The sequence below is a fragment of the Eretmochelys imbricata genome, chromosome 1 (assembly GCF_965152235.1).
Source record: "Eretmochelys imbricata isolate rEreImb1 chromosome 1, rEreImb1.hap1, whole genome shotgun sequence".
NCBI classification, from domain to species: Eukaryota; Metazoa; Chordata; order Testudines; family Cheloniidae; genus Eretmochelys; species Eretmochelys imbricata.
In genome coordinates, this window is record NC_135572.1 from 215,973,103 (window position 1) to 215,996,390 (window position 23,288).

General features: G+C 51.1%; 1 pseudogene; it reads left to right on the plus strand.

Moving 5' to 3' along the window:
* Positions 1 to 1,439: 1,439 nt before the first annotated feature.
* On the plus strand, positions 1,440 to 22,984 carry LOC144267459 (lymphocyte activation gene 3 protein-like; annotated as a pseudogene).
* Positions 22,985 to 23,288: the final 304 nt, after the last annotated feature.

Here is a 23,288-nt window from a genome sequence, read left to right on the forward strand (position 1 = left end):
CACACACATATACAGGAAGGCTTACAAGTAAACATAGTCATTTACAACCATTGTCCTGGTTAATGGGAGCCATCAAGATTCCAAACCACAATTAATGGCCCACACTTTGCATAATTACAGTAGGATCTCAGAGTTATATTTCATATTCCTAGTTTCAGATACAAATAGGATGACCACACTCAGTAGATTATAAGCTTTGTAATGATACTTTACAAGAGACCTTTTGCATAAAGCATATTCCAGTTACATCATATCCACACTTATAAACATATTTTTATAAAACACATGGAGAGCAACGTCACAGTAATCATGGTCAGAGAGAAGACTGGCTGCAAAGAGCTCTGTACCCTAGAGTCCTGAACTGCAATGCTGGGATTCATGTTGTTGGAAGATTTGCCAGCCTTCATATCCTGGACTATCAGGCCTTCATGACTGAAGGGCAGGTTGAGCTCTGGCGTTAGTCAAGTCCCTTCCTCAGGAAATATAACAGTTTAAAAAACTAGTGTTTAAGGGTGAGGTTGAGGCCTGGCATTAGTAGCTTTGATATGGGTCATACTGTACCCAGTGCCTCAGCCTCTGCTTGGCATAAACCAGCAGTTCCAGAAAATACTAAATCCTCTGTGGGGAATGGGCAGAGCCCTCTCTAGACAAAGATTACCCTGGATTCTCTTGAGCCTATGTCCTGTGCAGACTTCCCATGGTGAGGGAAGGGAAAGAATGCTGGCAGTCGTATTGATGGCTAGCTTCATGGGGTTCAGTACCCTACTGTGTGGGGGCATTTAACCTCTGGGGCAGCAGGGCCTTCCTCTCAGGACCCCCAGGCTCACAGACCCCTCAGCACTGGAGGTTGGCTCCTGAGCTCCTGTTCCTTGGCTCAGTCTCACCCTGTTTCCCTTTGTTCTCCTAAACAGTCCCCCTCCCCCAGGGGTTTGTGCATCTCAGACTCATGCAGATGATTCTCATTTCCTTGTTCCAGTTGTAGCTTTGCTTGGCTGGATGGATTTAGCTCTTTGAATCTCTCCCAAGAACCCAACCCTTCTGGCCTCCTGAACTGTTGTGGCTCTTCTCTGAGCTCCTCCAGAACTGAGCACAATAACCCAGATAGGGTCTCCCTAGGGCTAGATATAGGGATGGACTATCTCCTCCCTGCTCCATGGTGAGGTTGCAAAATTGATGTTGAGACTATTGCTCCCCACACTTCCATATGTTCTCCTCTGAATTCAGGTTTTCATCATTTGAACCAGGAGACGCTCTACAAAGCTGTTAATTCCACTGTGTCCTTCTCCTACTCTCTGAGCACTGACCTGCAGCAGATAAGAGAGCTGGAGTATGTCAGGGGAGGCTTGGAGTGGAAACCAGTGACAGGCAACTAGTACTTGGAGAAGTTTAACTTCAAAGTCACCTCTAAAGAGCCACCCTTGTTTAAGCAAATAGCCAACATGCAGTTTACATGGAAACTCAGCAATCACCTGGAAGTGAAACTGCCCAAAGTCCAGTTCAAGGATGCTGGATGGTATCAGTGCCAGATCACAGTCAGCCGTGGCCGTGTGGAGAAGGCCATCCACCTAGTGGTGATGACAGGTGAGAGGAAGTTGTGGCCCCTATGGACACTGCAGAGGAAGTGGGGCAGGAGTATGGGAGGTGTCCCCCAAAAAGGTGCCTACCATCTGGAGACCCCGAGACTCTCTCAGACCCTATGGAAAGGTTGTTCCCATCCCCACACAATTATAGAATAAGCTGCCCGTGGGGGAAGTTTCCTCTTAACTCCTGTCAGTTTGAGGTCCTCTTGTGCAGGTGAATGAGTCCCTGATTGTGTGGCTGATGTGGCTGGGTCCTCTGATGGTGTTGCTAGAGTAGATATGGGGACAAAGTAGGGGACAATGTTACAGGGTTTGGTTCCTGGGTTAGTGTTTCTGTGGAGTGGTGTGTAGTTGCTGATGAGTATTTGCTTCAGGTCGGGGGTTTGTCTGTAAGCGAGGACTGACCTGCCTCCCAAGGTCTGTGAGAGTGAGGGATCATTTTCCAGGATAGGTTTCAGAGTAACAGCCGTGTTAGTCTGTATTCGCAAAAAGAAAAGGAGTACTTGTGGCACCTTAGAGACTAACCAATTTATTTGAGCATGAGCTTTCGTGAGCTACAGGTTGTAGATCATTGATGACGTGCTGGAGAGGTGTTAGCTGAGGGCTGTATGTGATGGCCAGTGGTGTTCTGTTATTTTCCTTGTTGGGCCTGTCCTATAGTAGGTGACTTCTGGGTACCCGTCTCACTCTGTCAAACTGTTTCCTCACTTCCCCAGGTGTGTACTGTAGTTTTAAGAATGCTTGATAAAGATCTTGTAGGTGTTTGTCTCTGTCTGAGGGATTGGAACAAATTTGGCTGTCTTTTAGGGCTTGGCTGTAGACAATGGATCGTGTGATGTGTCCTGGATGTAAGCTGGAGGCATGTAAGTAAGTGTAGCGGTCAGTAGGTTTCCGGTATAGGGTGGTGTCACGGAGTGTGGGGGAGTCCAGGCGCTGCACCCCTCTTCCTGGGATTCACTGAGACTCTCAGCCAGCCAGTAAAACAGGTTTATTGGACAACAGGAACACAGTCCAAAACAGAGGTTGTGGGTACAACCAGGACCCCTCAGTCAAGTCCTTCTGGGGGAGCAGGAAGCTTAGACCCCAGCCCTGGGGTTCCCTGCGTTCCTCCACCCAGCACCAAACTGAAACTAAACCCCCCCAGCAGGCTCCCTCTTGCAGCATCTGTCCACATTCCCAGGCAGAGGTGTTACCTCCCACTCCCCCTCCTGGCTCAGGTTACAGGCTCTCAGGTCTCCCACCCCCAGGGCACATTCCCAGGTCAACACTCCCCTCTCTCTGCTGCGTCACATCTCTCCCCCCTTCGAGACTGAACTGAATGGGGTCACTGTGACCAGTGACCTGGGGAAGTTCGGGGCCCCCTCTCCGGGTCAGCACATCCGCTATCATGTTGGCACTTTCCTTCACATGGACCAAGTCCATGCCATAATCCTGCAGGAGCAGGCTCCATCTCAGGAGCTTGGCGTTGGCTCCTTTCATCTGGTGCAGCCAGGTCAGGGGAGAGTGGTCGGTGTACACGGTGAAGTGTCGCCCGAAGAGATATGGCTCTAGTTTCTTGAGGGCCCACACCATGGCCAGGCATTCCTTCTCGATGGCCGCGTAGTGTTGCTCCCGGGGTAGCAACTTCTTGCTCAGGTACACGATGGGGTGTCTCTCCCCCTTTTCATCCTCCTGCATTAACACCGCCCCCAGTCCCGTGTCTGAGGCATCGGTGAACACCACAAAGGGCTTGCCAAAGTCTGGGTTTGCCAGAACTGGGCCACTGACCAGAGCCTCCTTCAGCACCCAGAAAGCCTCCTGGCACTGCTCAGTCCAGACCACCTTGTCTGGCTTCCCCTTCTTGCATAGCTCAGTGATGGGGGTGGCTATGGTGCTAAAGTGGGGCACAAATCTTCAGTAGTATCCTGCCATCCCAATAAAGGCTTGGACCTGCTTTTTGGTGTGGGGAGTGGGCCAGTCTCTGATCACCTCCACCTTGGCTGGTTCCGGCTTTAGGTGGCCGCTCCCCGGACCCGATGGCCCAGGTAAGATACTTCAGCCATCCCCACCTTGCACTTCTCTGCTTTTACAGTCAGCCCAGCCCCCTGGAGTTGGTCCAGCACTTGTCTAACCTGGGACACATGATCCTCCCAGGTCTGGCTAAAGACACAGATGTCATCAATATACGCCACTAAAACTCTCCATCCCCCTCAGTAGCTGGTCCACTAGGCGCTGGAAGGTGGCTGGCGCTCCCTTGAGGCCGAAAGGCAGGGTGAGGAACTCATAGAGCCCCAGAGGGGTGATGAAGGCCGATTTCAGCCAGGCATCTGCATCCAGCGGCACTTGCCAGTAGCCCTTTGTAAGGTCCCTGGTGGTAAGGTATCGAGCTCCTCCCAGCTTGTCGAGGAGCTTGTCAGGCCTGGACATGGGATAGGCATCAGATACAGTGATGGCATTGAGCTTCTGATAGTCCACACAGAACCGGACCGACCCATCCTTTTTGGGGACCAGCACCACCGGTGAGGCCCAAGGGCTGGCAGACGGTTGGATCACCCCCAAAGCCAGCATATCCCGGACCTCTCTTTCCAGGTCCTGAGCAGTTGTCCCTGTGACTCGGAAGGGGGAGCATCTAATCAGTGGGTGTGACCCTGTCTGCACCCGGTGGACAGTCAGATTAGTGCGTCCAGGCTGGTTGGAAAACAGCTGTCGGTACAGATGCAGCACCCCCCTGACCTCAGCTTGCTGGGCAGGGGTTAGCTGATCCGAGAGGGGAATTGTTTCCAGGGGGGAACCAGCTCTGGTCCCAGGGAATAGATCTACTAAAGGGTCATCTCCCTGCTCCTCCCACTGTCCACACATGGCCAAAACCACATTCCCCCTTGCATAATATGACATCATCATATTCACATGGTACACCCGGCGGTGGTGCGCCTGGTTCGACATCTCCACCACATAGTTTACCTCATTTAGCTGCTTGACAACCTTGAAAGGGCCTTCCCAGGCGGCCTGTAGTTTGTTCTTTCTCACGGGGAAGAGAACCATCACCTGATCCCCGTGGCATAGGCACAGGCCCATGCCGTGCGGTCATACCAGACCTTCTGCTTCTTCTGGGCTCTGGCCAGATTCTCCCTGGCCAGGTCCATGAGTTCAGCCAGTCTCTCTCGGAAGATCAGGACATACTCCATCACTGACTCTCCATCGGGAGGCCTTCCCCTCCCACTCGTCTCTCATCAGGTCCAGGTGGGCCCCTTATCCTCCTTCCATATAACAGTTCGAAAGGCAAAAATCTGGTAGACTCCTGGGGTACCTCCCTGTACGCGAACAACAGGTGAGGTAAGTACTTGACCCAATCCTGCGGGTGCTGGTGCATAAAGCTTTTCAGCATCATCTTTAGCGTCCCATTGAACCTCTCCACCAGCCCATTGGACTGGTGTGATAAGCTGAGTCAGCAGTGTGCCCTTGTTGCCAAGAAGGCCAATGGCATTTTGGGATGTATAAGTAGGGGCATAGCGAGCAGATCGAAGGACGTGATCGTTCCCCTCTATTCGACATTGGTGAGGCCTCATCTGGAGTAGTGTGTCCAGTTTTGGGCCCCACACTACAAGAAGGATGTGGATAAATTGGAGAGAGTCCAGCGAAGGGCAACAAAAATGATTAGGGGTCTAGAACACATGACTTATGAGGAGAGGCTGAGGGAGCTAGGATTGTTTAGCCTGCAGAAGAGAAGAATGAGGGGGGATTTGATAGCTGCTTTCAACTACCTGAAAGGGGGTTCCAAAGAGGATGGCTCTAGACTGTTCTCAATGGTAGCAGATGACAGAACGAGGAGTAATGGTCTCAAGTTGCAGTGGGGGAGGTTTAGATTGGATATTAGGAAAAACTTTTTCACTAAGAGGGTGGTGAAACACTGGAATGTGTTACCTAGGGAGGTGGTAGAATTTCCTTCCTTGGAGGTTTTAAAGGTCAGGCTTGACAAAGCCCTGGCTGGAATGATTTAACTGGGAATTGGTCCTGCTTCGAGCAGGGGGTTGGACTAGATGACCTCCTGAGGTCCCTTCCAACCCTGATATTCTATGATTCTATGATGCTATGAGGCCCAGTTGTCCCGGACCCCACATTTCTCCCACAAGCACCGGAGCAGGGCTGACATGAAGTTGGACCCTTGGTCTGTCAAGACTTCCTTGGGGAACCCCACTCGGCTGAAAATGGTCAGGAGTGCATCTGCCATGGTGTCTGCTTCAATGGAAGCTAAGGGCACTGCCTCGGGGTAGCGGGTGGCAAAATCTACCACCACCAGAATGTATTTCTTCCCCGACCGGGTCATCTTGCTGAGAGGCCCCACGATGTCCATGGCCACCTTCTGGAAAGGCTCCTCTATGATGGGCAAAGGTCTCAAAGCCGCTTTTCCCTTGTCCCGGGCCTTCCCCACCTTCTGACAGGGGTCACAGGATCGGCAATACTGCCGGACAGTGGTAAAGACCCTGGGCCAGTAAAAGTTCTGTAGCAACCTCTGCCAGGTGCGCCGGATTCCCTGACGCCCTGAGAGGGGGATGTCATGGGCCAGATACAGTAGTTTGTGGTGATACTTCTGGGGTACCACCAGCTGCCTCCTGATCCCACAGGACTCTACTTCCCTTGTGGGAGCCCATTCTCGGTACAGGAACCCCTTCTCCCACAGGAACCTCTCCTGGCATCCTCTCCTCATGGTCCGTACCACACTGAGGTTGGCCAGGTCCCTGAGCTTCTGCAAGGAGGGATCTTTCCTCAACTTGGCCTGGAACTCAGCGTCTAGGGAAGGGATGGGGACCGGCTCCCTCTCATTGGCTGGGTCGAGGCCACAGCCTCTCTGAGCCGTGCCCCTCGGTGCTCCCTCCCCACCAGGGTAGGGTCCTGCGCCTCTGGTATGTACCCTCCCCAAGGTCAGGGTGCAGTGCCCCTCGCCAGCTCTGGCTACGGGTCACAACCAGGGCGGTCTGGGGGTTGCTTGGCCAGTCCTCTAGGTCTCCTTGGCCCCCCATTTCAGGTGTACCCTTGCCACGGGCACCTTAAATGGGGTCCTGCCCACCCCCGTCAGGGTCAGGCAGGTGTTGGGCACCACCCGATCTGGGGCCACCGCCTTGGGCCAGGCCAGCGTCACCTCCGCGCCCGTATCCCAGTATCCATTGACCTTCCTCCCATCCACCTCCAGGGGAACAAGGCACTCTCTCCGGAGGGACAACCCCGCGCCCACCCTGTAAACCGAGCAGCCTGAGTCCAGAGCATCCAGCCCTCTGGTGGAGCTGGCCGGGGATACTCTTCCCTCTGGAGCAGCCCCCCTTGCCTGGGTAAGCTGGCAGCCCCCCTTGTCTGGGCCATCTTCCCCTCGTCCAGCTGGGTCCCTACCCAGTTAACCCTGGGTAGGTTGGGTCTGCTCAGTCTGTCCCTGAGCCTGGGGCACTGGGTCCATACGTGGCCTCTCTGGCCACAGTGATAGCAGCTCAGGTCACGTTGGTCCCCTCAAGTGGGTCGGAGGGGCCCGACGCCAGGCGTTCCCCTTTGGAGGGGGTTCTCCCTATTTCCCCGCTGGGAGGTCCCATGGTGACTCTCTCTCTGCATCGGGGGGGGGGGGACTGTTCTTTTGGGACTCCTCCCTGCTATCCCCTGACCGACTGTTCACAAACTCGTCGGCCAGCTGCCCTGCGTGCTGTGGGTTCTCTAGCTTTTTGTCCACCAACCACAGCCTCAGGTCGGATGGGCACTGTTCATACAGTTGCTCCAGTACAATTAGGTCAAGTAGGTCCTCTTTAGCTTGGGCCCCAGCTGTCCACTTGCGGGCATATCCCTGCATCTGGTTGACCAGTTGTAGGTAGGTGACCTCAGGCGTTTTACGCTGACTCCGGAACCTTTTCCGGTACATCTCGGGGGTCAGCCCAAACTCACGGAGCAGGGCCTGTTTGAACAGTTCATAGTCCCTGCCTCCGGCTCTGTCATTCGGCTGTACACCTTCACGACTTTGGGGTCCAGTAAGGGGGTGAGGAACTGGAGCCTGTCTGCAGGGTCAACCCTGTGCATCTCACAGGCATTCTCAAAGGCCGTCAGGAAGCTATCTATGTCCTCCCCCTCCTTACACTGGGCCAGGAAGCACTTATCAAAGCTCCTTGCAGTCTTGGATCCCCCCTCACTCACCACAGCCGGGGCCCCACTGCTCCTCAGCCTGGCCAGCTCCAGTTCATGCTGTCTTTGTTTCTCCTTCTCCTCCTGCTCATGCCTACGTTGCCTCTCCTTCTCCTGACGTTCCCTCTCCTTCTCCTGACGTTCCGCTCCTTCTCCTCCTGCTCATGCTGACATTGTTCCTCCTTCTCCTCCTGCTCATGTTGACATTGTTTTTCATGACCCTCCAGCTCCCTCATTTTCATCTCCCTCTCCCATTCCACCCGCCTCCGCTCCAGGGGTGGGGAGCTCCGCCGGGAGGATCCCCTGCTGGCTGCTGGGTCAGGGTGCCCTCGGTATTCGCCGGGCTTCCCCCAACCCCTCCCCCAGGCATAGGTAGGAAGGGTCTCGGGATGTCCTCGGGAGCAGTCTGACCCCTCCCAGCCCAGTCAGGCCCCAGGGCCCACGCTGCGTCCATGGGGCGGCTTCCTTCAGGGACAGGGATCGGGTCATCCAAGCGATTCCTCTTCTACAACTGGGCAATCAGCTGTTCCTTGGTGGACCTCCCAATGCTCAGCCCCCTCTGCTTGCACAGCTCCACCAGGTCGCTCTTAAGGCATTTAGCATACATCTCCCTGCTGGCCATTCACAGGCCAGGCAGTTTTCCACGGTTTCTAGAAAAAACCCCTAGTGTGCCATTCCTTCTTGAGGTCACCACCTCTTTGCCAGGGTCGAGCTGCAGACTCCTCCGCCCCTCGGACCACTCGCTGCAATCCCCCGGGGGACCCTGTTACTGCAAAAGTCCTTCTCTCTGGTCACAAACTCCCATGGGTTAAACGCTCCCTTAAATCGTCTCTCTCTGAATCTTCAGTACGCCTGGTCCCTGTCAATCCCCCTTCGTTTTACTGTTCCCCAGTCACTTACTGCAGGAAGCGCCATTCACGGGGTGCAGTACATCCCAGCGCTAACACCAGTTGTCACGGAGTGTGGGGGAGTCCAGGCCCTGCACCCCTCTTCCTGGGATTCACTGAGACTCTCAGCCAGCCAGTAAAACAGAAGGTTTATTGGACAACAGGAACACAGTCCAAAACAGAGGTTGTGGGTACAACCAGGACCCCTCAGTCAAGTCCTTCTGGGGGAGCAGGGAGCTTAGACCCCAGCCCTGGGGTTCCCTGCGTTCCTCCACCCAGCACCAAACTGAAACTAACCCCCCCCCAGCAGGCTCCCTCCTGCAGCCTCTGTCCACATTCCCGGGCAGAGGTGTTACCTCCCGCTTCCCCTCCTGGCTCAGGTTACAGGCTCTCAGGTCTCCCATCCCCAGGGCACATTCCCAGGTCAACACTCCCCTCTCTCTGCTGCGTCACATAGTCACAGGTGGTGTTTATGTGACCATCACTTATTTGCACTGTAGTGTCCAGGAAGTGGATCACTTGTGTGGACTGGTCCAGGTAACCTCCTCTTCTGTTGCAGTTCTGTGGACCTCGTACCACCTAATGTTGCCCTACACTCTTGTTTTCTCCAGGTTTTGCTGGCCCAGCATCTCCTGTAGCCTATGCTGCAGTAGGATCTGCCACCAACCTTCTCTGCTTCCTGAACCAAGACCCCAGTGCCTCCTGAACCAAGACCCCAGTGCCTCCAGCATTCTAGGGGTGTCAGCCCACTGGAGCCGTCTTGCAGGAGGGGATCTGGAAATATGGGGCATCTCCAGGAATGGGAGCAATGGGAGCTTCACCCTCCATCTCCCTGAGGTGGGTCCAGGGGACACAGGGCAATACTGCTGTCTGTCTCTCTCCACGGCACGATCATCACTAGGGACGTGACCTTGACAGTGATGACAGGTGAGCAAGGGAAGCCCAGAGGATGCCAAGGGAACTCTTCCCCTCCAGCAGCTTTCACTGTCTTGGAGAAAATCTCCTTGCACACCAATGTGGTGAGTTTGGGATGTTCTCAGCCTGTCCAGCCTCCCCATGGGGGGAGACCCTGTGTCTCAGCTCAGGCATTTAGCTGCACAGGAGTGGAGTCTCTCTTTCCACAGGACGCTGTGCCATAGGGAGGTTTCTCATGATGGTTCCATTATTTTTCTTTAAGAAATCTGCCTTAAAGTAGGAAAATGAAAGAGAGAGAGAGAGAAAGAGAGAGAGAGAAGGAGGAAGCCAGGGAGTCAATGAGAGAAGGTGTGTGAGAGAGAGAGAGTGAAAAAGGAGGAACGTGACAGAGAGAGGAAGGAGGTGCTGAAGGGGTGAGCCAAGAAGGGGCTCTACTTTTTTTGCTGAGGGTATTTCTGTTTCCCTCCCCCACAGTCACCCCAAGCATATAAGGGCCAGTCGCTGAAGGCTCTCGTCTGCTGCTTATCTGCAGCCTCACCCACCCCAGGGGGCACGAGCACTTTCAGTGGAGGCAGCTGAGCTCAGGCCTCAGCAATGGGAGCTCATTTGAGGTCACTCCCAGGAGCCCAGGGGTCAAGCGCTACTATCTGGGTTCCACCCTGGAACTGACCCATGTGTCCCAGGAGGATATTGGCACCTGGGAGTGCAGTGTCCATGGCTCAGAAGGGAGGCTGGGAGCTGTGGAATATGAGCTGTATATTACAGGTAACGTCTCCCCTGTGCCTCATTTCCTCCACCCCACCCCACTTCCATCTCCCTGTGCCCCAAGACTTCTGCTCCACTTGACCGACTTGACCAGCCAACATTTTCCAAACCTCATCCACATCCCCAACTAGTCCCAACCCCCCCGATTCCCCACTCCCACTCTGCCAGACCAATCTCACTATTCCCTTTCCAATGTCAGCCCCCTCAGTGCAATTCCATCCCTTTCCCATTCCAACTGCCCCCCTTTCACCCTCCTTTCTAACTGTGACTTCACCTTACAGGTGCCCAGCTCTCTGGTCCTCGTCCCATTCTGGATGGGCAGATCTCTTTTGACCTTATCCTTGTCCTCTCCTTCCTGCTTGTGGCCTCCATCCTGGCTTTGGTCCTGCGGAACCGAAGGGTGAGTCAGTCCATTGACCTGTCTCTGTCCATCTGTCTTCTCTCTCCAAGGCCATTGTTCATTCCTCCTTGGGCAGAGCTGTCAAAGTATCTGAGTAGCATGACAAAGGGAGAGTGAATGGGAGAGCTGAGAGGGAAGAACCAGGGGGGAAAGGGCTATGATTGAGCCCATCTAAGCCCGCCAGCCTTGCTTTGGGTTGGGGCTGTGTGTGCAGGGCAGAGAGGCTATATTGGGTAGCCACCCAGCTCTGCCCTGGTCATATGCAGTATGTACTGGGAATATAGGAATTGCCAGGCTGGATCAGCCCAGTGTCCTGTCTCTGACAGTGGCCAAGTGCCAGATACCTCAGAGGAAGGGGCAAAATACCCTCTAGTGGACAATTATAGAATAACCTGCCCGCGGGGGAAGTTTCCTCTTAACTCCTGTCAGTTTGAGGTCCTCTTGTGCCTTAAAGGATGAGGGTTTATATCCCTTCCAAACTATTTTGGCTGCACTTTTTCTTTTTTATAATCTGATGAAATGTAATTGTGGATGTTCTCAGTTCCCATATAGATTCATGGATTCCAAGGCCAGAAGAGACCATTGTGATCATCAGTCTGACCTCCTGTATAACGCAGGCCATAGAACTTCCCAAGATACTTCCTGAAGCAGATCTTTTAGAAAAACATCCAATCTTGATTTAAAAATTGCCAGTGATGGAGAATCCACCAAGACTCTTAGTAAATTGTTCCAGTATATGTAAATGCCCAATACCTTTTTGAATCCTGCTAAGCTCTTGGCCTCCACCTTATACTGGGGCAGTGAGTTCCAGGGACTCATTATACAAGGTGTAAAAACTGTTCCCTTTTATCCATTTTGAAATTGCAGCCTTTCAATTTTACTGATCATCTCTTTGTTCTGTGTTATGATAAATTCATCCTGACTGACTTTCTCACCCAGTTAGAATTTTGTTTACCTCTATTATGTCCCTTCTTATTTCTCTTGTCTCTAAACAAAACAAACACCGTCTCTTTTCACACGGAAATCTTTCAAGGCCTCACATCGTTTTCATCACTCATATCTGAATCCCCTCTGTTTTACTATGACTTTTTATAGAGAGGGTAACCAGAGATGAACACAGTGTTCCAGATGAGGTCATCTCACTAATTTACATAGCAACATAGGAATAGCTCCAGTATTATTCTCCATGCCATTCCTGTACATGCTAACATTTTGTTGGCTTTTTAACTACTGCTACCTGGTGAGCAGAGATCTTCAATTTTACAATAATGTCTAGGGGTATGTCTACACTACAAAATTAGGTCGAATTTATAGAAGTCGGTTTTGTAGAAAGCGTTTTTATACAATTGATTGTGTGTGTCCCCACACAAATGCTCTAAGTGCATGTAGTCGGCGGAGTGTGTCCACAGTACCGAGGCAACCATCGACTTCCGGAGCGTTGCACTGTGGGTGGCTTTCCCACAGTTCCTGCAGTCTCCGCCGCCCATTTGAATTCTGGGTAGAAATCCCAGTGCCTGATGGGGCTAAAACATTGTCGCGGGTGGTTCAGGGTACATATCATCAGGCCCCCATTCCCTCCCTCTCTCCGTGAAAGCAAGGGCTGACAATTGTTTTCCGCCTTTTTTCTTGAGTTACTTGTGCAGATGCCATATCACGGCAAGCATGGAGCCCGCTCAGCTCACCGTCACCGTATGTCTCCTGGGTGCTGGCAGACGCGGTACTGCATTGCTACACAGCAGCAGTTTATTGCCTTTTGGCAGCAGACATGACTGGTAGCTGTCACCGACGTAGTCCTGGGTGCTCTTTTAACAGGGCGCCTGGGCAAACATGGGAGTGACTCAGCCAGGTCATTTCCCTTGTTTCGTCTCGTGGCGATTGAGTCCTACCGGCAGTGCACTGTCTTTTAACCTCCAGCTAGCAGAAGATGATGGCTAGTCGTCATACTGCACCGTCTTCTGCCGAGCACCCAGGAGATGATGATGGCCAGCAGTCATACTGCACCGTCTTCTGCCGAGCACCCAGGAGATGATGATGGCTAGCAGTCGTACTGCACAGTCTGCTGCCAGCAAGATGTATAACGATAGATGAAGTGGCTCAAAACAAGAAATAGACCAGATTTGTTTGGTATTCATTTTCTCCTCCCTACCTTTGTGAAATCAACGGCCTGCTAAACCCAGTTTTGAGTTCTATCCTTGAGGTTTTGAGTTCTATCCTTAAGGGGCCCATTCAGTTTCTCGCAAAGCCACCCCCTTTGTTGATTTTAATTCCCTGTAAGCCAACCCTGTAAGCCATGTCGTCAGTCGCCCCTCCCTCCGTCAGGGCAACGGCAGCCAATCGTTCCGCGTCTTTTTTCTGTGCAGACGCCATACCACGGCAAGCATGGAGCCCACACAGATCACTTTGGCAATTAGGAGCACATTAAACACCACGAGCATTATCCAGCACCAGAACCTGGCAAAGCAAAACCGGGCGAGTAGGCGACCTCAGCGCGGTGACGTGAGTGATGAGGACATGGATACAGACTTCTCTCAAAGCACGGGCCCTGGCAATGTGGGCATCATGGTGCTAATGGGGCAGGTTCATGCAGTGGAACGCCGATTCTGGGCTCGGGAAACAAGCACTGACTGGTGGGACCACATAGTCTTGCAGGTCTGGGATGATTCCCAGTGGTTGCGAAACTTTCGCATGCGTAAGGCACTTTCATGGAACTTTGTGACTTGCTTTCCCCTGCCCTGAGGCGCAAGAATACCAAGATGAGAGCAGCCCTCACAGTTGAGAAGCGAGTGGCAATAGCCCTGTGGAAGCTTGCAACGCCAGACAGCTACCGGTCGGCTGGGAATCAATTTGGAGTGGGCAAATCTACTGTGGGGGATGCTGTGATGCAAGTAGCCAACGCAATCAAAGATCTGCTGATATCAAGGGTAGTGACCCTGGGAAATGTGCAGGTCATAGTGGATGGCTTTGCTGCAATGGGATTCCCTAACTGTGGTGGGGCCATAGACGGAACCCATATCCCTATCTTGGCACCGGAGCACCAAGCCAGCGAGTACATAAACCAAAAGGGGTACTTTTCAATGGTGCTGCAAGCACTGGTGGATCACAAGGGACATTTCACCAACATGAACGTGGGATGGCCGGGAAAGGTACATGACGCTCGCATCTTCAGGAACTCTGGTCTGTTTCAAAAGCTGCAGGAAGGGACTTTATTCCCAGACCAGAAAATAACCTTTGGGGAAGTTGAAATGCCTATAGTTATCCTTGGGGACCCAGCCTACCCCTTAATGCCATGGCTCATGAAGCCATACACAGGCAGCCTGGACAGTAGTCAGGAGCTGTTCAACTACAGGCTGAGCAAGTGCAGAATGGTGGTAGAATGTGCATTTGGGCGTTTAAAAGCGCACTGGCGCAGTTTACTGACTCGGTTAGACCTCAGCCAATCCAATATTCCCACTGTTATTACTGCTTGTTGTGTGCTCCAGAATATCTGTGAGAGTAAGAGGGAGACGTTTATGGCGGGGTGGGAGGTTGAGGCAAATCGCCTGGCTGCTGGTTACGCACAGCCAGACACCAGGGCGGTTAGAAGAGCACAGGAGGGCGTGGTGCACGTCAGAGAAGCTTTGAAAACCAGTTTCATGACTGGCCAGGCTAGGGTGTAAAAGTTCTGTTTGTTTCTCCTTGATGAACCCCCCCGCTCCTTGGTTCACTCTACCTCCCTGTAAGCTAACCACCCTCCCCTCCTCCCTTCGATCACCGCTTGCAGAGGCAATAATGTCATTGTTGCTTCACATTCATGCATTCTTTATTCATTCATCACACAAATAGGAGGATAACTACCAAGGTAGCCCAGGAGGGGTGGTGGAGGAGGGAAGGACAAGGCCACACAGCACTTTAAAAATTTAAAACTTTAAAACTTATTGAATGCCAGCTTTCTGTTGCTTGGGCAATCCTCTGGGGTTGAGTGGCCGGGTGGCCGGAGGCCCCCCCACCGCATTCTTGGGTGTCTGGGTGAGGAGGCTATGGAACTTGGGGCGGAGGGTGGTTGGTTACACAGGGGCTGTAGAGGCAGTCTGTGCTCCTGTTTCCTTTCATGCAGCTCAACTATACGCTGGAGCATATTGGTTTGATCCTCCAGCAGCCTCAGCATTCAATCCTGCCTCCTCTCATCACGCTGCCGCCACCTTTCAGCTTCAGCCCTCTCTTCAGCCCGCCACTTACTCTCTTCAGCCCACCACCTCTCCTCCCGGTCATTTCATGCTTTCCTTCACTCTGACATTGTCTGCCTCCATGCATTCGTCTGTGCTCTGTCAGTGTGGGAGGACAGCATGAGCTCAGAGAACATTTCATCACAAGTGCGTTTTTTTCGCCTTCTGATCTTCACTAGCCTCTGGGAAGGAGAAGATCCTGTGATCCTTGAAACACATGCAGCTGGTGGAGAAAAAAAAAGAGACAGTGGTATTTAAAAAGACACATTTTCTAGAACAATGGCTACACTCTTTCACGGTAAACCTTGCTGTTAACATTACATACACAGCACATGTGTTTTCGTACCAAGGTCACATTTTGCCTCCCCCCACCACATGGCTAGCCCCTCCCCACTCCCTGTGGCTAACAGCGGGGAACATTTCTGTTCAGCCACAGGCAAACAGCCCAGCAGGAACGGGCACCTCTGAATGTCCCCTTAAGAAAAGCACCCTATTTCAACCAGGTGACCATGAATGATATCACTCTCCTGAGGATAACACAGAGAGATAAAGAACGGATGTTGTTTGAACGCCAGCAAACGTACGCTGCAATGCTTTGTTCTACGATTCCCGAGTACGTGCTACTGGCCTGGGGTGGTAAAGTGTCCTACCATGGTGGACGGAATAAGGCTGCCCTCCCCAGAAACCTTTTGCAAAGACTTTGGGAGTACATCAAGGAGAGCCGCGAATGCCAGGGAAAATTAATCATTAAACATGCTTGCTTTTAAACCACATATAGTATTTTAAAAGATACACTCACCAGAGGTCCCTTCTCCGCCTGACGGGTCTGGGAGGCAGCCTTGGGTGGGTTCAGGGGGTACTGGCTCCAGGTCCAGGGTGAGAAACGGTTCCTGGCTGTCGGGAAAACTGGTTTCTCCGCTTGCTTGCTGTGAGCTATCTACAACTTCATCATCATCATCTTCCTCATCCCCAAAACCTGCTTCTATGTTGCCTCCATCTCCATTGAAGGAGTCAAACAACACGGCTGGGGTAGTGGTGGCTGAACTCCTAGAGGCTGTTTGCCTCTCTGGTTTTCTGGTAGGCTTGCCTCAGCTCCTTAAGTTTCAAGCGGCATTGCTTCAGGTCCCTGTTATGGCCTCTGTCCTTCATGCCCTGGGAGATTTTGACAAATGTTTTGGTATTCCTCTCCCCATACAGCAATCAGATCCCGTACCTCCTGTTCAGTCCATGCTGGAGCCCTTTTGCGATTCTGGGACTCCATCATGGTCACCTTTGCTGATGAGCTCTGCATGGTCACCTCTGCTGATGAGCTCTGGCCAGCGTGGCAAGCTGCAGGTGACCATGCAAACAGGAAATTGAAATTCAGAAGTTTGCAGGCCTTTTCCTGTCTGCCTGGCCAGTGCACCTGAGTTGAGAGTGCTGTCCAGAGCAGTCACAATAGAGCACTCTGGGATAGTTCCCGGAGGCCAATACCGTCTAATTTCGTTCACAGTACCCCAAATTCGACCCGGCAAGGCCGATATAAGCGCTGATCCCCTTGTCGGGGGTGGAGTAAGGAAATTGATTTTAAGAGCCCTTTAAGTCGAAAAAAAGGGCTTCGTCATGTGGATGGGTGCAGGGTTAAATCGATTTAACACTGCTAAATTTGACCTCAACTCCTAGTGTAGACCAGGGCTAGATCTTTTTCCCTAAGTGGCTATGGTTCATTTAAAACCTAAAAATTTATTGGAGTTCAGATGATTGCATTCAATGTGCATTATAGAATATTACAGGGTTGGAAGGGACCTCAGGAGATCATCTAGTCCAACCCCCTGCTCAAAGCAGGACCAATCCCCAATTTTTGCCCCAGATCCCTAAATGGCCCCCTCAAGGATTGAACTCATAACCCTGGGTTTAGCAGGCCACTGCTCAAACTAATGAGCTATCCCTCCCCGCACCTTGCATTTGCCTGTTAGGGGGCTTATTCCTTCACCCACTTACTTCCCTGGTCCTTCTCGCATGAACAGAGAGCAACAATACCCGAAGTCCAAAGGTGCAAACAATTCAATGTTTATTGGGGTGAACTTCCAGCAAGCATGATTCCAGCTTCCTTCCTTAGTGTCCCCCTTCCCAGCTCTGACACCACAGAGCCTTACACCTGTGTCCCTGTTCCCATTCCTACCCTTAGCCAAACATGATTCCAATTTTCCCATCCCCATTGCCTGTTCCCATTTCCCCCTTTAGCAAAACATGATTCCAATTTCCCCACCCCCATTCCCTGTTTCCATTTCCTCCCCCAACCCCTCACTTCCTGATTGATTGCAGACTATATAGTAAAACTCGAATTCTGCTTTGCTATACCTTAACCAATCATTTTCCTGAAATTTAACTAACCAATCCTAACATATTTGTAACATGATTATATAACCAATTATATCCCAACACCTTAATTAGTTTACACCCAGCAAAATTAATTATACAGCGGACAGGAACAATCATAGAATCATAGAATATCAGGGTTGGAAGGGACCTCAGGGGGTCATCTAGTCCAACCCCCTGCTCAAAGCAGGACCAATCCCCAACTAAATCATCCCAGCCAGGCCTTTCTCAAGCCTGACCTTAAAAACTTCTAAGGAAGGAGATTCCACCACCTCCCTAGGTAATGCATTCCAGTGTTTCACCACCCTCCTAGTGAAAAAGTTTTTCCTAATATCCACCCTAAACCTCCACCACTGCAACTTGAGACCATTACTCCTTGTTCTGTCATCTGCTACCACTGAGAACAGTCTAGAGCCATCCTCTTTGGAACCCACTTTCAGGTAGTTGAAAGTAGCTATCAAATCCCCCCTCATTCTTCTCTTCTGCAGACTAAACAAGCCCAGTTCCCTCAGCCTCTCCTCATAACTCATGTGTTCCAGTCCCCTAATCATTTTTGTTGCCCTTCGCTGGACTCTCTCCAATTTATCCACATCCTTCTTGTAGTGTGGGGCCCCAAACTGGACACAGTACTCCAGATGAGGCCTCACCAATGTCGAATAGAGGGGAACAATCACGTCCCTCGATCTGCTGGCAATGCCCCTACTTATACATCCCAAAATGCCATTGGCCTTCTTGGCAACAAGGGCACACTGTTGACTCATATCCAGCTTCTCGTCCACTGTAACCCCTAGGTCCTTTTCTGCAGAACTGCTGCCGAGCCATTCGGACCCTAGTCTGTAGCGGTGCATGGGATTCTTCCGTCCTAAGTGCAGGACTCTGCACTTGTCCTTGTTGAATCTCAACAGATTTCTTTTGGCCCAATCCTCTAATTTGTCTAGGTCCCTCTGTATCCTATCCCTACCCTCCAGCGTATCTACCTCTCCTCCCAGTTTAGTGTAAGATCACTCAATCACAGAACCAGACAGAGATTATACAGACAAACAATAGCAAAGTGGGAACTATAATGACAAAGCAATACAGAAGTGAGGATTTCACATCCCAGCTATTGATTAGTGAGTTCTTGCCAGACAGGACGCTATCAAACTAAGTTCCTTTTACATTTTCTAGGCACTTCCCTTTCTCTGGAAGTGATAGGCACTATCAGGACAGGATTGTATTCCTAACAGCCCGATAGCACCTTATTTAAATGTGACTAGGTTGGAATGTGAGGAGGTGACTGGTCGCTTCCCAGCTTATGGCTGCCTCTGCTGCTTAGCCAAAGGCCTTAGCCTAAGAACAGGGCCTCAGACTCTCACAATAAGAGAAGGACCTTACACTGGCAGACAGTGATTTTGATTCTTTCTTTTATACCTCTATAACTAGCTAAGTGATAAGAATACACCTAATTTCTTAGAGTATAGGCCTTTACAGACAGGCCTGAATATCTATATCCTAACATTGCCTACACCAGCGATCCCCAAACTATTGAGGGTCACACCCTCCCCTTACCTTGTCTGCACCCAGGAGCCGGGGCCAGGAGTGGGGCTGTGGCTTAGGGCGGGAGGGTCACAGACAGGGGTAAGGGGGCCAAGGCTGGGACCACAGCTGGGGGTGGGCCTGAGGCTGGGAGTGGGGCCATGGCCAGGGGCCAAGGCTGGGAGCAGAGCCGTGCCAAGGCTAGGGAAGGGGCCAGGTACAGGGCCATGAGCAGGACCGGAGCAGAGCTGGGGGCAGGGAAGTGGGTGCTCCCTCCCTCCAGCCCTGTTCCAGGCCCTTCCGTGCCCCCCTGGACTTTCCTCCACACCATGGGCAGCAGGTATAATAGGCTGGGCTTCCCCAAACAGCCCCGCTTGTGGCCCCGCTCATGCTCCAGCCCGAGGCCCCCTCCTGCTTGCCCTTCCCCCTTGGTCTCAGTCCAGGCAGGCTGCTCCTTTTCCAGGGAGCCTGATGGGGCTGTGGCTAGGGTGGCTGGGACTTGGGGTGACTTGTGGCTGGGGCTGCACGGCACTGGGGGGAGCCCCAGTGCTGGGGCTGCAGTGGCCAGTGCTCTGGGGCTTGGGGCGCTGGGGCCACACCGCCCAGTGTTGGGGAGGGTGGGGGGCTGCGCGCTGCCCACCTGGTGCTCTGCACTTGGGGAAGGAGGCGCGCAATGCCCACCCACGCAGTGCTCCGGGGTGGAGGTGAACGGGCAGCCCGGGGCTGGGGTGGGAGGGACTAGTGGTCATGGGGGGGGCGGCCCTCTGGGCTTTGGTGGGGTAAAGGGCTGGGAGGGTGGGGCCTCAGGTGGAAAAGATGGGCCTGGCCAGGGGCTAGCCTCCCCAAGCCCATGGTTCACTCACCACCCATGCTCCACGCCCCCCTCGGGGGCGCACCCCGCACTTTGGGGACCTCTGGTCTACACTGAGTTTCATCTGCCATTGTGATGTCCATTCATCTAGCTTTGATTCATAGGTTCATAGATTCCAAGGCCAAAAGAGACCATTGTCATAAGCTAGTCTGACCTCGTGTATAACACAGGCCATAGAACTTCCCCAGCCTAATTCCTGTTTGGACTACAGCAGATCTTTTAGAAAAAAAATCCAATCTTAATTTAAAAATTGCCCATGATGGAGAATCCACCACAACTCTGTGCTAACTCTCACAGTCTTCTCCAGTGTTGTTTAACTTAAATAATGTTGTGCTATGTGCATATTTTGCTACTTCACTGCTCATCCCCTTTTCCAGACTAGGTAAATTTTTAAAATCACTTAAGGACCTAGGGTCTTAAGTCCCATTTTCAAAAGTGAGTTAGGTACTTAGGAAACTAAGGCTCATTAGGCTTCAATGGGCCTTAAGTGCATAAAAATTGCCAAGTTGCTTCTGACAATGCAACTTCCAGGCTCCTAAGTAGGGTTCGTTGAAAACTCAGTTTTTGACTACTTTAAATTTTTTGCAAAAAAGTTCCTTTTTCAGAAACGTTTGACTTGTCACTGAGAACCCCAAACCCAACATTTGGATTTGGAAATGCCCAAAGTGTGCCTCATCGGAGTTGTTGTTTGGGTGCTTCATGCTCCCATTCTTCTCTATGGGCCAAGTTCTGCAATCAGACTACATCTTCCATGATGCACCACAGTGGCTCAACAAGAGGGGAGATGTAGACTGACCAGGGTGCCTGGCCCAGAGAGGGCGTGGGGCATCCAAACTACATATCCCATGAGTCACTGTGGTAGCATTTCCAAATGGAAAGTGTTAGTGTTTGGCCAAAAATGTTTAGGTTTTGATTTTCTACCAGGAAGTCAAGTTTTTCTGTAGGGGACGCCCCCATTTTCTGGCCAGCTGTACTCCTAAGTCTTTTAGGCACTTTAAAAAATTGTACACATATAAACATGGTAAACACCTGTCCTAGAATAGAACCTTGCGGCACACTACTATTAACCTTTGGCCATGATGAAAATGTATTATTTATTCCTGCTTTCTCTCTGTTAGCTGGTTTCTGATCCATGATAAAACTTAACCTTTCACACCATGCTACTTAATTCCTTAACGGCATCTCAGAAGGGACTTTGTCAAAGTCTTCTGAAATCCTCCCCAAAATCATGATAACTGGGTCATTCTTTATTCACAATATTGCTGATGCATTCAGAGAATTCCATTAGATTAGAGTGGCATGATTTTCCTTTGCAGGCACTAGTTTGTAGCTAACAGATCATGCTCTTCTAAAGGTTTTATAGTGCTCTAATTATTGTTTCAACCAATTTTCCTGTTCTACTATAATTTTCATGCTACAGTTTTTCTGGGGCTGAGGTCAGACTTACTGATGTGTAATTATCAGGATCAATGTACAACATTTGTCAATGTACACTTGCTGATTTTAATGAGGCTGCATATTCTTGTTAGCAGCCTCAGACCCAGGTCCCATCCACTCCTAATGACTTGTCACTCTTTTAATTTATCAGTTTGTTCCAGGATCTCCTTTTTTCAGACTTCAGCCTCTCGCAGTGCCTCAGCTTTGTCACCACTAAAGAGCAGATTTTTGTTAGGTATCCTCCCAACATCCTCAGTGGCAAAGACTCATGCAAGGAAATCACATTTCTTCTGGGCAAACTACTTATATTGCAAATTCCTCCTCTAATTGCTCCCCTGGTGGTCCAGGGGACCCAATTATTCTCTCATAGGCTTCCTGATTTTTGTATACTTTATGTCTACACTATCACGGTAAGTCAACCTACGTTACACAAGTCCAGCTACGTGAATAACTAAGCTGGAGTCGATGTACCTTAAGTCAAGTTACCATGGAGTCTATACTGCTGGGGGTCGACAGGAGAAACTGTCCCATCAACTTACCTTATTCTTGGCATCGGGGTAGAGCACAGGGCTTGACTGGAGAGCGATCTGCTGTTGATTTAGCGGGTCTTCACTAGACCCGCTAAATCGACCGCCAGTGGATCAATCTCAGAGCGTCAATCCCAGCTGTAGTGTAGATGTTGCCTGGTTCTCAAACTCTTCAATACCAGGACCTCTTTTTCTATAATAGGGACCGCTCCCATCTAGCAGGGATATCCCTCCCAATTCGCAATATAGAAAGGACAAGCCCCTGTCCCCTGTTCATCACCCACCTGGAGGTCACAAACCTCAAACTGAGAACCCAATGTACACTTGAAGAGTAACACCCCAGAGTGTACTTCAATAGAGATGATGCTGTGAACCTTTCAATACTATTTGAGCTATGTATCCACAGGACAGTGCTCCTGAGTGTATTTTGAATGATTCAAGGTCTGGAAAGCCTGTCTCACCATGAGAGACTCAAGAAGCTTAATCTATTTCATTTATCCAAGAGAAGTTAATAGGTGAATTGATCACCAGCTACAAGTATCTACACAGGGAAGAGATTTCTGATAGTAGACAGCTCTTTAATCTAGCAGAAAAAGGCATAATAAGGTCCAATGTCTAGGAGTTGAAGCAACATAAATATAGATTAAAAATAAGGTGCAAACTTTTAGCAGCAACTGTAACCACTGGAACAATTTACCAAGGGTTACAGTGGATTCTTCATCACTTGGAGTCTTCCAATCAAGACTGGATGTCTTTCTGAAAGATATACTCTAACTCAACCAGAAGTTATGGGCTTGATGCAGAAATTCCTGGGTGAGTTCTCTGGGTGGGTTTACAGAGGAGGTTAGACTAGATCATCATAATGGCTCTTTGTGGCCTTGAAATCTATGAAAGGAGCCACATTAAAGGCATAACTCAACTGCACACAGCATAATATCAAGCCAGTATTCTCTACAGGAAAGGGAACATGACTGTGGAGCATGACTCCTGGGTTCTACTCTCAGCTCTAGGAGATGACTGGGGTATAGTAATTACAGCAAAGGAAACTGAGAGTCAGGTTTCCTGAATCCTATTCCATTGTAAGAGAGAAGGGTATAGTGGGTTAGAGCAGGAAGAAGTAGAAATCAGGACTCCCGGGGTTCTCTCTGTGACCTCCTAGGCCTCTGTGAGATAAGACCTACGGTGGCTACTCAGCCCCAGGGTCCAGATGTAAGCATCATGCTGGGGCAGGATGGAGCTCCTGCTAGGTCCATTCCCCAATCATCTCTTCTTTTTCCCTTTCAGATATTCTCCCCAGCCTTCCTGGCACTGGAGTGGGTGGTTACCACCCCCACACCAGGGAATGCAGGGAAGGATGAAGGCCAGGAAGGGAAGAGCCTGCAAACAGAGTGCTGATGGAAGAGAAGGCACAAAGGTCAATTGGAATGGCAAGCACTTCAATGGGAAAACAAGACTGTGCTACACAGCTGGGGGATGGGGATGGGAACCATGCAGACTTGTCCAGAGGGCATGGAGGTCACATGGACATAGCATGGGGACCATGCCACTGCGGTGGGGGTGGGAGTCATATGACAAAAAGGAGATGGGTGTCACCTGGGTGCAGGAAGTTTGTGGGGGGGTTGTACTGGTTTTTGAGCTTCCTTTTTGGAAATGAAGGACTCCAGTGTTCATAACCTGCTTCACTTCCGCTTGTTTCTCT